Source organism: Pipistrellus kuhlii, unplaced genomic scaffold, assembly GCF_014108245.1.
Source record: "Pipistrellus kuhlii isolate mPipKuh1 unplaced genomic scaffold, mPipKuh1.p scaffold_m20_p_9, whole genome shotgun sequence".
Lineage (NCBI taxonomy): Eukaryota > Metazoa > Chordata > Mammalia > Chiroptera > Vespertilionidae > Pipistrellus > Pipistrellus kuhlii.
The window spans coordinates 32,334,307-32,348,111 of record NW_023425595.1 but is presented as its reverse complement, the minus strand read 5'-3'; the positions used below and the strand labels follow the sequence as shown (position 1 = coordinate 32,348,111).

At 40.9% G+C, this 13,805-nt stretch overlaps 1 long non-coding RNA gene across 1 annotated transcript in view; it reads left to right on the top strand.

The window, feature by feature from the left end:
• Positions 1-13,805, top strand: part of LOC123651886 — an 82,597-nt gene that overhangs the window by 56,021 nt on the left and 12,771 nt on the right. The window lies entirely within an intron of this gene.

The window sequence follows — 13,805 nt, the reverse complement described above, 5'->3', positions numbered from 1 at the left end:
TAAAGAAAGAAATGTCATATCCTATGAAAGACACATTTTGAAAATGCTTCAAGAAAGTTGTCATTTTTTCATGGTGAAGGGACTGGAGTCCATGTTGATGAAAATACCTTGGCAGCTGTCGTGACTGGCAGTGGCTGCAGCAGAGGGGTGATGGGGCTGGCACCTTCCTCTGATCAGCCCAGTTGCCTCCTGCAAAGGGAGGCCAGACTGCTGCTTAGGTCCGCTCCCCATTGGGACCAATAGGACATCCCCTGAGGGTTTCCAGTATGTGAGAGGGTGCAGACTGGGCTGAGGGACCTCTCCCCAGTGCATGAATTTCAAGCACCGGGCCCCTAGTAATGTACATATATAAATTATTTTTATTGATTTCAGAAAGGAAGGGAGGAGAGATAGAAACATCAATGATGAGAGAGAATCCTTGATCAGTTGCCTCCTGCACACCCCCTACTGGCAGCCCCAAAGCTGGGCATGTGCCCAGACCAGGAATTGAACTGTGAATTCCTAGTTCATAGGATGATGCTCAACCACTAAGCCACACTGACCAAGCATCTGCCCATTTTTTAATTGGATTAATTAGGAGTGTGTTTTTTTTTATGTTAAGTTGTATGAATTCTTTATAAATTTTTCATTTTCAAATCTGTCATTGGTGAATATCTTCTTCCATTCAGTAAGTTGTCTTTTCACTTTGCTGATGATTTCCTTTGCTGTACAAATACTGTTAGCTTCACGCAGTCCCATTTGTTTATTTTTTCTCTTGTTTCCCTTGATATATCAGGAAAAAATATTGCTAAGAGAAATGTCAGAGATTTTATTGCCTATGTTTTATTCTAGAAGTTTTATGTCTTGAGTCTTACATTTAAGTCCTTCTTTCCTTTTTATTAATTTATTGGTATGATACTGGATAACAAAATTATACAGGTTTCAGATGCACAATTCTAAAACACATCTGCACATTGGATTGTATGTTCACTACCCCAAGTCAAGTCTCCTTCCATCACCATTTATCCCCTGTACCCTCCTTATCTCCCCCACTCCCCACGTCTAAGTCTTTAATCCATTTTGAGTTTATTCTTACACATGGTGTAAGAAAGTGGTCTAGTTTTATTTTTCTGCTTATAACTATCCAATTTTTCCAGCACCATTTTTGAATAGACTTATGGGAACCCCTTTCATGTCCCGCATGGTTCAGGGTTCTGGTTCGGGTTCCAGTTCTGGAGAAGGGCTGAACACAAATTTTTAAAAAAATATATTTTATTGATTTTTACAGAGAGGAAGAGAGAGAGTTAGAAACATCGATCAGCTGCTTCTTGCACACCCCCTACTGGGGATGTATCCGCAACCAAGGTGCATGCCCTTGACTGGAATCGAACCCGCGACCTTTCAGTCTGCAGGCCAACACTCTATCCATTGAGCCAAATCAGTTTCGGCAGGGCCGCACACAAATTAAACAGAGACTAGAAGAAATTTAATTTGGCCATATGGGGGGCCAGGTGGAGCCCACCTCTAGGGGGAGGACTGCCACCAGGCTCTGGCCTTGCTATCCCTTTTATTGAGACTCTGGGATACACACATTACCCTAAAGCAGGTTTGGGATACACCCATAGCCCTTAGGCAGGTAATTGGATTATCATATCAGTAAGGATTTACATGATCACAAGATGGGGAAGTTGCCTCAGTTACCATTGTCTCAATTAGATAGGGAGTGGTTGGCTCTGACCTTTCAGAGCTTCAAGATTGACCAGCCTTTTATATCTTTCTATTAGTGAGATAATGATCAGTTTCCTGCATAGACTGTCTTTATCCTATTGTGTGTTGTTGCCTCCTTTGTCAAATATCAATTGACCATATTAGAGTGAGTTTGTTTCTGGGCTCTCTATTCTCTTCTATCTTTCTCTCTCTCTCATTCTCTCTCTCTCTCTCTCTCTCTCTCCAACTTTAAAAAAATATTTTTATTACCCTAGTCAGTTGGGCTAAGCTGCCGTTTTTCACAGCTACTGCAATTGTGTGATAGCTGGTTTTATTTTTTTTTTATTTATTTATTTAAATATATTTTATTGATTTTTCACAGAGAGGAAGGGCGAGGGATAGAGAGCTAGAAACATCAATGAGAGAGAGATATTGATCAGCTGCCTCCTGCACACCCGCTACTGGGGATGTGCTTGCAACCAAGGTACATACCCTTGCTTGACCAGAATCGAACCCGGGACCTTTCAGTCCACAAGCCGACGCTCTATCCACTGAGCCAAACTGGTTTCGGTGATAGCTGGTTTTAAATGCTACCATCGTGTTTGGGAGAGGAGGATGGGAAAAAAGCAAGTCAAGCCCTAGCCTGTTTGGCTCAGTGGATAGAGCGTTGGCCTGCTGACTGAAGGGTCCCAGGTTCAATTCAAGAGCACATGCCTGGACTGTGGGTTCCATCCCCGTAGGGGTGTGCAGGAGGCAGCCAATCAATGATTCTCTCTCATCATTGATGTTTCTATCTCTCTCTCCCTCTCCTTTTCTCTCTGAAATCATGGTTTCATCTTTGCTTCTTCACAAGCTTCCCAGTAACTGCATAGTTGTTTGCTGCACTGAATTTCTTTTAGCCACAATGAAAACCACATGTTAGTATTTTACTGATGTCGTCTTTAATTTTCAGTCTATACATTAAAACATGGAGGGGAAAAAATCTTCTGAGGAACACTTTTAAAAACCATTACAGTGTAATGGGAATATTCACTACTTGCACATCATGCATTTACCCCTAAATGTTGTGTAATGAAGTGACAGTTGAGCTGAGCATATGTTAATAAGAGGTTTTCATTAAAATAAAATGAAATCAATAAAAAAAGGCATAAGTCAAAATGCCAAGAATGCTACTTTCTACTGAGATTCAACCATTTTTCTTAAATAACTGCTCCTTAGATTTTGAAAGTTTGGGTTAATTTCCAGAGTTCTGGAAAAGCTGAGTTTGACATCTTGCCAGTGTTCTTGCTTTCATGGAGGAGTGGATTTTCAAATGTCCTTCCTCTGCCATTCCAGAAGTGCATCTTCAGGTTACTTTTATTTTAAGAGGCATTAAGCTTTAAATAATGTTGGCCACTCTTACTAAGAGTCTTTGAGAATACATTCTGCACTTAACATGAAGAAATAAGTTGATTTTTGTTTCCTGTGTTTTCCCCTGCAGCAGTGTTAAGGTCCTTACCCAACCTGACTGTGAACTTTTGCTTCGCAGGAAACACGTTCATTTTTATTTTCTTTTGTGCTGGCTCACTCACGTTGTGCTCTTAGGTCATGAGACAAGACAGTATGTTTCCTCACTTCTAGAGAAGTTAAAATTCTTAACGACAATGTTATAAGTAGAGTTCTCTTATTAATGAGACAGCCAAGACTCGGGCTGTTTCCTGCCAACACTTCCTTCAGTTCTCTTCTCTAAATCAAGCCCTACATTCAGGACAATAAAACTAACAAGGTGTATTTTACACCAAAATCACCCTGGCATTTCTCAGACAGCTGCTAGAATACACCAAAAACTTGCTCTCTAATAAAGAAGTATGCAAGGAGGGATGCTAAAAATAATTAAATGTAATTGGTATGCTCCACGTTTTAAAATCAACTTCTTAGTATTATAAGAGCTGTCCTGTTCAGTGTCCACATGTGGAGGAAGATGACAGCAAAGGGAGGAGCTCATCCCTTTAAGATGAGTTTTATACAAGGTAAAGGGTTCTTATCCACTGAGCCAAACCGGTTTTAGCTATGTATATATATTTATATATACACACACACACACACACACACACACACACACACACACAGACGAAGGGAGAGGGATAGAGAGTTAGAAACATCGATCAGTTGCCTCCTGCCCACCCCTTCCTGGGGATATGCCCACAACCAAGGGAATCGAACCTGGGATCCTTCAGTTCTCAGACAGACGCTCTATCCACTGAGCCAAACCGATTTCAGCCCAACACCATTTATTGAAGACACTGCCTCTTCTCCATTTTATGTTCTTGCCTCCTTTGTCAAATACTAATTGAGTATAATGGCTTGGATCCATTTCTGGGTTTTCTGCTCTGTTCTACTGCCACAGCAGCAGGGCTTTTTATTGGCCTTTTAACATGAGATAACCTTTCACTTGTCAAATTCTCACAGACTGAAAAACATTCTACTTACCGAAGAGGGAGATACAGCCCATCTGGGGTGGGGCCTGAGGGTTTGCTCCCTGGAAGTTATGAATGGAAGCAACAAATCACTATGTACTATGACTTGTCACCAAAAGAAAGGCTAGCTGTCACATTACATTGAGATTGCATTGCAGCTGCTGTCACATCTTGAAATATTGTTTATCACTTATTTGAAATGATATCATTTATTAGACCCACTGGTATATCTTATTTACTGTGCAATAAGTACAGCATAATATCTGGTTGAAATTACTGTTGTTAGGTCATTTTTAACATAGAAAATTGGCTCCCCTAATAAAATACATTCATTTAAAAAAAAAAAAAAAAAAAAAAAAAAAAAAAAAAAAAACAAGGTAAAGGGTTCTGACTGAATGGTCAGTTATTGTGGTCCTTTTATTTTATTTTTTAAATTATCACCTAAGGATATTTTTCCATTGATTCTTAGAGAGAAAGCAAGAGAAAGGGAAAGAGCAAAATATCGATGTGTTTACATTGATTTGGTTGCCTCCTGCACCAGGAGCGGTGGGGAGGAGGAGGGAGGTACATACCCTTAACCAGAATCAAACCTGAGATCCTTTGGTCTGCAAGCCGATGCTCTATCCACCGATCCAAACCAGCTAGGGCTTGCTTTAAAAAAACAACAACAACAACAACAAAAGCCCACAAAAGCCGAAACCGGTTTGGTTCAGTGGATAAAGCATCAGTCTGCGGACTGAAAGGTCCAAGGTTCGATTCCAGTCAAGGGCAGGTACCTTGGTTGTGGGTGTGTGCAAGAGGCAGCTGATGGATGATTCTCTCTCATCGATGTTTCTAACTTTCTATCCCTCTCTCTTCCTCTCTGTAAAAAAAAAAAAATCAATAAAATATATTTTAAAAAAAGACACAAAACACAAACAAACATATTTTTTATTGATTTCAGAGAGGAAGGGAGAGGGAGAGAGAGAAACAACCATGATGAGAGAGAATAATTAATCAGCTGCCCCCTGCATATCTCACACTAGGGATTGAGCCCGAAACCCAGGCATGTGCCCTGACTGGAATTAAACCATTGACCACCTGGTTCATAGATCGACCCTCAGCTACTGAGCCATGGCAGCTAGGCATGGACCTTTTCAAATGGGTAAAATCATACTCCTGTTCACAGGCAAGGGCTTGCATGATGACTGTAAACAATTTTATTTCCAAGGTGATTTGATTGCTTTATTTAAAGTCATCTTTTAATTCAAACACATAATACAACATACAGAAGATGTATTGTAGATATATGTAATCTGAAACCTATATAATTTTATTAACCAATGCCACCCAATATATTAAATAAAAAATAGACTTTAAAATATCATCCTTCATTATTGATAGGAATTTGGTTATACATCTTACAAAATAGACTGTAAGGCCCTCAAGATTTCTGAATACATTCAGTGTCCTAATCACCCACGGAGCTCTGGCAAATAGAGGAGACAAATGGAATTATCAAAAATAAGTTGAGAAGAAAAAGAATAAGTTGGGTAAAGTCATTGAGAAAACTAACTTCCCTTCCCCAGGTTCTAATAATACTACAGGCCCGGTGCACAATATTTGTGCATTGGCGGTTGGGGGGTGTACCCTCAGCACAGTCTGTGCCCTCTCACAATCCAGGACCCCATGAGGGATATCTGCCTGCTGGCTTAGGCCCATTCCCCACCAGCAGTCAGACATCCCTCTCACAGTCCAGGAGTCCTCCCTCCTTATCACCCATCCACCTGCTCACTGCTCTTTACTACTCAGCTTCTTGCTCTTTAGTGCTGCCATGGAGGCAGAAGAGGCTCCCGCCACCACAACTGTGCTGCTAGTAAGCCTGTCTTCTGGCCCACTGTGGGAGCTCACTGACCTCCAGAGGTCAGCTCCTGCATTGAGCGTCTGCCCCCTAGTGGTCAGTGTGCATAATAGCAACAGGTCGTTCTGGTCCTTCTGTCGAAGGCTTTTATTATATAGATTATATAGATGTTCCTTGAAAGCAGCCATCAACTGAGGCTTTTATTATATAGATTATATAGGCTTTTATTATATAGATTATATAGATGTTCCTTAAAAGCAGCCATCAACTGAGACCTCACAAACCTCCTCATCAGGAGATTCATGCTCTGTTCGTCTCTCTTTCGTTCTGCTATTGGAAATGAACACATTGATCAGATCATTTGGTCCTTTTATTTATTTATTTAATATATTTTATTGATTTTTTTTACAGAGAGAAAAGGGAGAGAGATAGAGAGCTAGAAACGTCGATGAGAGTCATCAATCAGCTGCCTCTTGCACACCCCCTACTGGGGATGTGCCCACAACCCAGGTACATGCCCTTGACCGGAATAGAACCTGGGACCCTTCAGTCCGCAGACCGATGCTCTACCGCTGAGCCACACCGGCTTCGGCCATTTGGTCCTTTTAACAAGTGGTTTTTGTTCTCTCCTTTTGTTTCCCTACAGATCCTGTCATAGTTGACTGACGGGGAAATAGACTCATGGATTTGACACCACACAATAAACTAACACTTGGATAATTCAACCTATCAGAGTCCTGATTCTTGTCCAGAAAAATTGCAGCCACAAAGCAGAAGATTTCTTGGAGGGAAATGCTAACCCACAAACAGGTAAGAAGAACTAATTTTTTCTAAAGTTTAAAAAAATGTATTTTTATTGATTTTAGAAAGAGAGGAAAAGAAAGGGAGAAAGAAAGAGAAACATTGATGTGAGAGAGAAACTACAACAACAACAACAAAAAACCCACAAAAACCGAAACCGGTTTTTTTCTGTATATGCCCGACCCGGGTTTGGTCCCGGGTCGGGCATATACAGAAGGCAACCAATGTATGCCTTCTGTATATGCCCGACCCGGGACCAAACCCCCATCCAGGTGTATGCCCTGACTGGGAACCAAACCAGCAACCTTTCAGTGCACAGGATAAGACTCAAGCAACTGAGCCACTCCAGCTGCGCAAGAAGAAATAATTTTTTAAAATATTTTATTGATTTTTTACAGAGGGGAAGAGAGAGGGACAGAGAGTCAGAAACATCAATGAGAGAGAAACATCGATCAGCTGCCTCCTGCACACCTCCTACTGGGGATATACCCGCAACCAAGTTACATGTCCTTGTCCGGAATCGAACCTGGGACTTTTCAGTCCGCAGGCTGACGCTCTATGCACTGAGCCAAGCTGGTTTCAGCAAGAAGAAATAATTTTTAAAGAATAAGTGAAGTTGTCCTACCTGGTTTGGCTCAATGGATTGAGCGTCGGCCTGCAGACTGAAGAGTCCTGGGTTTGATTCTGGTCAGGGGCATATGCCTGGATTGGGGCTTGATTTCCAGGAGGGGGCGTGCAGGAGGCAGCCGATCAGTGATTCTCTGTCATCATTGATGTTTCTATCGTTCTCTCCCTCTCCCTTTCTCTCTGAAATCAGTAAGCTTATTGTGTTGGTATTTTTGCTAATGTGTCTCATGTTCTTGTTGTTTTAATTGTTTATATGATGTAGCCCTTTTTCTTTTCCCTGGCTCTGATCTATAACGCTCAATTTAGCAGACCATACTTGTGCCAACTAAAATAAACACTCTCTCTCAAAAAAAAAAAAAAAAAAAATCCTTGGCTGTAGCTGGTTTGGATCAGTGGATAGAGATCAAATGGTCCCAGGTTCAATTCCGGTCAAGGGGCATAAGCCAGGGGTTGCAGGCTCGATCCCCAGTGGGGGATGTGCAAGAGGCAGCCAATCAATGATTCTCTCTCAACCATTGATGTTTCTATTTGTCTCTCTCCCTCTCTCTGAAATCAATAAAAATAAAAATAGCCGAAACCGGTTTGGCTCAGTGGATAGAGCGTCTGCCTGTGGACTGAAGGGTCCCGGGTTTGATTCCGGTCAAGGGCATCTACCTTGGTTACGGGCACATCCCTGGTGGGGTGTGTGCAGGAGGCAGCTAGTCAATGTATCTCTCTCATCAATGTTTCTAGCTCTCTGTCTCTCTCCCTTCCTCTCTGTAAAAAATCAATAAAATATATTTATATATATATATATATATATATATATATATATATATATATATATTAAAAATCCTTGGCCAATTGGCTACTCTCCTAAACATTTATACTAGTATTGTCTCCATCTATACCAAGAACAGACTCCCTCCTTGATCTTTGTTTTGTTCCCACCAATGTCTCAAAGTTTATAATGAAATAGAAATAATCTCAGATGATAGATTTTTATGGAGCCAGATGCTAAATTCCTTAGAATACATCTCCTCCTAGGCACACCCAATAGAAATTCAGAATCATATAAGATTCCCTATATGACTGAACCTGGTTTGGCTCAGTGGATAGAGCGTTGGCTTGCCGACTTTGGGGTCCCAGGTTCGATTCCAGTCAAGGTCATGTACCTTGGTTGTGGGCACATCCCCAGTTGGGGGTGTGCAGGAAGCAGCTGATCGATGTTTCCCTCTCATCGATGTTTCTAATTATCTATCCGTCTCTCTTCCTCTCTGTAAAAAAATCAATAAAATATATATATTTTAAAAAAGATTCTCTATATGCTACCATTGCAAGAAAGTGTATCCTATAGGCAAGCATTCATTCATTTTACATATCATAAAATTTACTCAAAGTTTACAATGATTTTGCCAAGTGGTGCAACCTCACTGAAAATGAATTTTAGAACAACAGTTTCTGAACACATTTATAGTTAAGCCCTGTTCACAAATCTAGCCCCAGGAATTAAAAATTGTGCCTTTTCTGGCTTTTCATACAAATACAGTAGATTTCTTTTTTTTCTTTTTTTTTAAATAAATTTTTATTGTTCATATTATTACAAATGTTCCTTTCCCCCCCCCTTCTCACCCCACTCTCTGCCCTTTCCCCACCCCCCATTGTCCTCATCCATAGGTGCACAGTTTATGTTCAGTCTCTTCCCACATCCCCCTCTCCCCTTTTCCCCAAGAATAAACAGTTCACTCCCCTTCCATACCTCTGATTCTATTATATTCAACAGTTAATATTGTTCCTCAGATTTTTTTTTTTTTAGTTTCCTTGGTTTTTAGATTCACTTGTTGATAGTTACGTATTTGTTGTTTATAATTTTTATCTTTATTTACTTTCTCTTCTGAAAGAACCCCCTTCAGCAATTCATATAATTCTGGTTTGGTGGTGATGAACTCCTTTAGCTTTTTTTTATTTGTGAAGCTCTTTATCTGACCTTCGAATCTGAGTGATAGCTTTGCTGGATAGATTATCTTTGGCTGTAGATTCTTGCTATTCATCACCTTGAATATTTCTTGCCATTCCCGTCTGGCCTGCATGGTTTCTGTTGAGAAATCAGCTGACAATCGTATAGGTGCTCCTTTATAGGTAACTATCTTCTTTGCTCTTGCTTCTTTTAATATTCTCTCTTTATCTTTTGCTCTTGGAATCTTAATTATGATTTGTCTTGGTGTGGTCCTCTTTGGATTCCTTTTGTTTGGAGTTCTGTGCGCTTCCTGGACTTGTAAGTCTAATTCTTTCACCAGGTGGGGAAAGTTTTCTGTCACTATTTCTTTCAGTATGTTTTCGATATCTTGCTCTCTCTCATCTTCTGGGACCCCCATAATTCTGATGTTGGTTCGCTTGAAGTTGTCCCAGAGGTTTCTTACATTATCTTCAACTTTCTGGATTCTCTGGCCTTCTTGCTTCTGCGGAGGAGTGTCTTCTGGCTCTTTATGTTCCAAATCTTTGACTTGATTCTTGTGACCTTCCATTCTGTTTTTAGGACTCCATAAAATATTTTTTATTTCAGACAATGTATTCTTTATTTCTTGTTGATCCCTTATTATTTCTAGTTGATCCCTTTTCATATCCTCATAGGTCTTGTTTATTTTATCGGCCTTTTCTAGGAGATTCTTGAACAACCTTATAAGTGTGGTTTTGAACTCTATATCCAGTCACTTTTTGTCCTCCATTTCTTTCGTTTGTGATCTATTTGGTTTAGGCATTTTCGCAGGCAGCTTTCCTGATGGGGCGGGGTTTAAGGGTGGAGCCTACAGCCTTGGCTTCCGTCAGCCCCACCCTATGCGACTCCTGAGACTCAGGGTCCTTCAGTACTTGTTGCAAGCGCCTCTGAGAGAAAGGTGCCCTCGATTTTCGCCTGCTGCCAAACTGTCTATGCTCTCCCCCAATGAGTCCGGTATTGGGGTTCAGTTCAGTAGGTAGTGGGATTGGAGGTGGCGTTCAGAGCAGTCTGGAGCCCCTGTCTCCTTCCTGTCAGGGCAATCCCGCAGCACAGCTGGCCGGCCCTTCTCTGCGCGCAGTGTGCGCGCCTCTGGGACCTCCTTTCGCCGCTTCCCGGAGTCCCGCCTTAAGGCCCGGCTCCCTATGGATGAGCCTGGGTCCCCGGGGTCTGGCCTAGAATTGGGGTTCAGAGCAGTTGGAGCTGGGCCTAGCATAGTCGGAGCTTTTCTCTCCTTCCCGCTTGGGACCGCCAGCCAGGCACTCGGCCTCCCTCCTCTCCGGCTCTGTCCTCTCCGCGTGCGCCGCGTGTCTCCATACCTTGGGCTTTTACAGCTCCTCCGTGCTTTCTTCTGGTTTTCTCCTTGCTTCTTGTTGTAGAATTTCCAGTCAGTCGACTTTCCTGTAGTTCTGGGTAATGTCCATTTTATATTTTAGCTGTATTTTGTTGAAATTGTTGTGTGCGGCTGCGGCTAGTTGCCTACCCGAGCAGCCATCTTGGATTCTCTTCATACAAATAGATTTCTACGTAGCATAATGTTTTGAAGTTCATCTATGATATGGCCTGTGTCAGTAGTTCTCTAGCTTTTGTTGCTGAATAGTATTCATTATATAGATACAATAAATTTTGTTTATCTGTTCACCAGTTGATGGACATGTAAGTTATTTCCAGTTTGGGGCTTTTATGAATATACTGCTATGAACACTCACATGCAAGTCTTTGTGTCATGTATATTTCTATTTCTCTCAAGTAAATATTTAGGAGCGGACTTGTGGGTCGTGAGACAGTTTTACATTCAACTTTTGAGGAACTGCCACTGTTTTCCAAGGGGCAGTACCATTTCCATTCCCATCAGCAATGTACGAAGGTTCCAACTTCTCCACATCCTTGTCAACATTTGGTTTTGGCAGTCTTATTTATCACAGTCTCTCCAGTGGGTATGAAGTGGCATGTTATTGTGGTTTAATTTGCATTTCCCTAATGATTAATGGTGTTGGGCATCTTTTGATGTGTTTATTAGCCACTCATGAACTTTCTTTGATGAAATGTTTATTCATTTCTTTTGCCCATTATTTGCCTGGATTATTTGTTTTCTTATTATTGAGTTGTAAGCATTCTTTGCATAGTATGGGTACAAATCCTTTTATCAGACTTGTGTTTGCAAATATTTCCACCAGTCTGTTAGTTGGCTTTTTATTTTCTTCATGATGTCTAATGTATCGGTCCTCTCTGAAGTGGTTTCTGCTTTTGGTCCAAAAAAGAAATAACAGATGGGTGCCTAGGAAGAGATGTATTCTAAGGAATTTAGCATCTGGCTTCAATCTAAGAAAGCTTTGCCTAACAGGGGTCTAGAAAATGTTCTTCTGTTTTCTTCTAAAATGTTTATTGTTTTAGCTGTTACATTTGGGTCTCTGATCTATTTTGAGTTGATTTTGTCGTAGTTCATCTTTTTGTATGTGGGTAATAAATTATCCCAGCACATTGTCAAACAGACGGTCCTTTCCACCAGTGAATTGGCTGAGCAACTTTGTCAAAATTCAGTTAAATATAGCTTTGGCTTGGTTGCTAAATTGGTTGGAGCATTATCCCCATAAAAGAAAGGTTCAATTCTGGTCAGGGCACATCCCTAGATTGAAGGTTCAATTCCTGGCCAGGAGGTGGATAACTGTTTCTCTCTCTCTCTCCCCCTCCTTTCCTCTTTCTAAAAATCAATAACATACATCCTCAGGTGAGGACTAAAAAATAATTAAGTATAGCCGAAACCGGTTTGGCTCAGTGGTAGAGCGACAGTCTGCGGACTGAAAGGTCCCAGGTTCGATTACGGTCAAGGGCATGTACGTTGGTTTCGGGCACATCCCCGGTAGAGGGTGTGCAAGAGGCAGCTGGTCGATGTTTCTCTCTCATCAATGTTTCTAGCTCTCTATCTCTCTTCCTTCCTCTCTGTAAAAAAATCAATAAAATATATATTTTTAAAAAAATAATAATTAAGTATAAATATAAGGTTTTATTTCTGGCTTTCAATTCTGTTCCTACTGTATGTTAATATACATATCTCTCCTTATGCCTGGACTACTGCTCTAGGATATCTTGATATGGAAAATTATTACTCCATTTCACAACCTAATGATTCCTTAGAATGAGGATGACAGCTACATAAGTGGGGTATTTTTATAAATATGCTGCTATGAGAGAATATTTACTTGAGAGAAATATGAACAAACAGCATAATAGGCCTTTGATAAGATATGTTGGACTGAGGTGATTCTAATTTTAAATTTCACTAGTTCTAATACATCTATAAGCAAATCATCTTTGTAAACAGTGCCACTAGTTCTGTAGAGAATCTGATCTATTGATTGGGCTGTTTAACCAATAGGGTTGTAGCCAGTGGGTTGTTCCATTTTTCATGCTGATATAGTTTTTTTTTTCATAGCTTCAAAGAGTTCATCTTTCTCCTCTTTACCAGGACCAGAATGAAAAAATACATCTGTAACCATGACCACTGCAGAAATATACTGACCATAGCCAAAACAGGTTTGGCTCCGTGGATAGAGCGTAGGTCTGCAGACTGAAAGGTTCCAGGTTCAATTCTGGTCAAGGGCATGTACATTGGTTGCGGACACATCCCCGATAGGGGGTGAGCAGGAGGCAGCTGGTCGATGTTTCTCTCTCATCGGATATCTCTGGCTCTCTGTCCCTCTCTCTTCCTCTCTGTAAAAAAAATAAAAATAAAAATTATATATACATATATATATATATATATATATTATTGATTTGTCAATATATCAATATACTGACCATAGCATAACAGTTTTTGTAGTAGTCGTTAGGTCTGTTGACAAACATTCAGATTCCCCTCTCCTTCCAGGCATGTGTAGGATTGTACTTCCCTGGCCTCCTCAAAGTTAGACATGATATACCGTATTTTTCGGACCATAAGACGCTCCGGACCATAAGACGCACCAGTTTTTAGAGAAGGGAAATGAAGAAAAAAAGATTCTGAAACAAACAGTGTCCTAAAATATTTTATGTGCATTAAAACCCAACATCACAGTCATAAACACATGTAATCAACCCTGTAAAGTAAACAGCAGCATTTAGGACCATTTTAGAGCCGGGCAAGCACACAGAGACCACACAGAGCCGGGCAAGTAAAAAAACTTTTTTTAAAAAGTATATGTGTAGGCTATATTTGGACCATAAGACGCAGGGACTTTTTCCCCCCACTACTGGGGGGAAAAAAGTGCATCTTATGGTCCGAAAAATACGGTACGTTGAACTGGCCAATAAAATAAGTGATGGGTGGAAGTTTTAACAGCCGGTATGGAATTCACCAAGTTCCCTATTCCTGACTCATAAAAGTGTGTGATCAGATGGCCCCTCTATCAGCCTGCCTCACTGAGTGCCCAGCAGTATCCCCCTG